Source organism: Limulus polyphemus, unplaced genomic scaffold, assembly GCF_000517525.1.
Source record: "Limulus polyphemus unplaced genomic scaffold, Limulus_polyphemus-2.1.2 Scaffold2825, whole genome shotgun sequence".
NCBI lineage: Eukaryota > Metazoa > Arthropoda > Merostomata > Xiphosura > Limulidae > Limulus > Limulus polyphemus.
In genome coordinates, this window is record NW_013668435.1 from 45,058 (window position 1) to 48,304 (window position 3,247).

Here is a 3,247-nt window from a genome sequence, read left to right on the forward strand (position 1 = left end):
ATTTAGTGTACAACTAATGTTTTTACTACTAAGGTTAGCGATATGGTGTGTTGAAACTGCTTTTAATCTTCTTTTCTTATATATTTAGTGTACAACTAATGTTTTTACTACTAAGGTTGGCGATATGGTGTGTTGAAACGGATATGTATGGATAAGTTCATAATATTAGCTTTGTTGTTAAAGATGAGGGCTTCTATTTATAATTTATTCATCACAACAAACAAATAAGATATCAAAAAACAAAACAGATAGAAAACTATGTAATTTACTGGATGTTGTTGTCTTTTCTGTAAAGCATGATATATTTCAGTATAGTATCCTGTACAAATGTATACAAAGTGCATACGAATGGAATATATGTGTAAATATTTATTATAGGATTCCGCTGGGATTTCACAACTGCTTAACTAGAAGCTGGAAAATGTAATTGAACAAAGAGAATGTTATTGACTTGCTATCAACAAAGAAAAGACACAAGGTTAATTTGCATAAAACAAGCATATTTTATTCACGTTAAAATTTGATTAGAAAATAATACAAAAGGCCAGTAGTAGAACAAAGATCTGTGAGATGATGCACCGCATTACAGGTCAGTCTTAAGTGTTTCTAAGATGGAACGAATCTATCTAAAAAAGCGAAACCACTATCACAGTACATTTTCTTTTTACATCTTTAGATTAAATATAACACAAAATATAGAATAGAAAGCAATAAATAACTTCAGAATACGTACTTACTGGCTGCTAGATAACACGAAACTAAATGATTTATATAAAACAGAAGAAGTATAGAAAATTAAACTCGACTCTTAATGAAAGCATCAGGTCTGATGATATGTAAGATCAAGGTAAAGGTAATCATCAAATACAATAAATATACAATTATTACATATATTGTGATGGAAACAAAGTACCAAGAAAACTTTCAAATTTATTACTTAACGTAATATAACACTTTATAAATCATTAACAAATTTGCACAATATTGATATTACGATATAGAAACACAGATATAATTGAAAAAAACAACAACTTCAGATTATAATCAGCAAAGAATAAGAAAACTCGAAATAAATTCAAAATTTTCAATACAAATATTTTAGAAAAATTAAAAGTTTAACAGAATTACTGTGATCATATTATTAACATTTTTCTTCACTAAAACGTATTAGATCCATTTTATTTGTTTTGAGAAATTAAATGACAGCAACAACTTAAGACCCGTCAAGCTGTTCATTTACTCTGAATATATTTTACAAATTTGCTTTATTTCTGCTATAACTTCCACATGTAGCAATAATAATCTTGAGATAATTCGATAATGTTAAACAGGAGAACTTCCTCTCATTAGTACATTAAGAATCAAACTGGAAAATATTTATATTTGGTGCAACACATTATGGAAAATAATTCATCAATCTTTAAAAGGTCAAAATATTTACATTGGACAGCTGTTATGGATAAGTAAAACCAATGTGGTAAACTACACTACATTTACAACTAATGATCTTCTTATCCACGTGGAAGATAAGATCCACATTCTTTATAATATCAACACTCATCAACTCTTCCTCTGAACAGATACTTATTTCTATGATGTTTAGACACAATATTTCACCCCGAGAGCTTTCATTGGACACTTTACCTAAGGTAAACTTTAGTATATCTCAGTTTTATTTGGTAATGGCCATAATATTTAAAGTTCCTCTAACACTCTTTAGCTACAGATTTGTTTTGGCTAAAATCGAACAAGAAGTAAAAAAACACAATAAAGTATAAAGTAATAAAATTTTAAAACCGAGCTTTGAATGGGCACTCAAATGTCAGAAGATAATATACTGGAAACGAAATATTGGAATCAAGACTTTATATCATCTGTATGTCTTTATAATAATCTTAAAACATACAGGAAAACTGATACAATTTAGATTTGTAAAACATAGCCAACGTTCCATGAAACTATATAATTATTTATATTTCCTTTATTTATTGAATTCAACATAAGTTTGGTTCTTATTACAAGTTTCCGTGTCAACATATTCCAGTTCAACAAAGTATATTACTTCCTCTTTCCAAATAAGTCTCCCACCATACTGTTTAGTTGTTGTTCCTCGGACTCCAACAGTAGAACCTTGATACAGTCGGTGAACATGTCGTTCTTGAAGCAGTTCGATCTGAACAAAAATATTGAATGTATTTAGTAATTATATCCTAGTTCATCTTTCTTCTGCAGAACGTGAAAAATAACAGGTTTTAGTTATTCTAACAGTATAAGTAGAGGGTACATTTGTTAAAATATCGTCTTTAATATAATTATGTACGAAACATTTTCGTCATTATATTTTAATTTTCATGAAAGACTACAGAACCTTCACAGAAATAATAGAAACATATCATTTAACAGAATAAAGAAAATTGTAAAAAAAGATATATATATATATATAAATCACTGATATTAACCGCCCATTTACCGATGGAGTTAGTACTGTAGTAGTCTATAAGATTGAGCGTGTAGAGGTTCATGGTGCTTGAAATTATTCTCAATAAAACTGTATTTCACATTAATCTACCTAACCGATATCTATCCGTTTACTTCTGTTATGTTATTCAATATAAGATTTGATCTATAATAACAGAAGTTTATTGTATACTTTAAAATTAAATGTAGATCAATTCTCATTTTTCATTTTTTTTCCTTTTATGGTCACAAAACAGACACGCTAATACTATCTAATTTCAACCTTTTTTATCTCTTACGACTTTACTCTTAACTAGTTTGGGGTTGTCCAGTATTTTTTGTAATTATAGAAATTTTACACTTCCATTGGCTAAACAAGTGAGCAAACGCATAGGATGAGAATGTTCGGCGACGGGGTATCGAAATCGCAATCCTCAGAGTGCAAAACGAGTGCCCTATCCACCAGGCCATGTCAGATCCTGTTAACTTACTAACGTTCTATAATAACCAGTTCTGGTATCACCTGCAGGATTTATGAATCAGCGGAACCCTGTAAATATTATAACATTCTTCACAGATTCGATTTAGCCGAGCAAGCTTGGTACTGTCGTAAGTTCCCATACATCCTTGGTCAGTAAAACCACGTTTTTCACTTAACTGGGAAGAAGATGAGGTAGTCAGAAGCAATGCTACTAATACGATGGATGAAAGTGATAAACACATGTTTATTGTTATCTGTAAACAGACAAAATAATGTTATAGTAGGGTTTTAAAGTCTATAAACTTATGT

The 3,247-nt window shown here is 29.6% G+C and overlaps 1 long non-coding RNA gene across 1 annotated transcript; it reads right to left on the bottom strand.

Moving 5' to 3' along the window:
* Positions 1-1,963: 1,963 nt before the first annotated feature.
* LOC111087907 lies at positions 1,964-3,175 on the bottom strand. The gene is made up of 2 exons (XR_002612529.1): positions 2,981-3,175; positions 1,964-2,173 (listed from the first exon to the last, which is right to left on the bottom strand). It is a non-coding gene; the product is annotated as an uncharacterized LOC111087907 (long non-coding RNA).
* Positions 3,176-3,247: the final 72 nt, after the last annotated feature.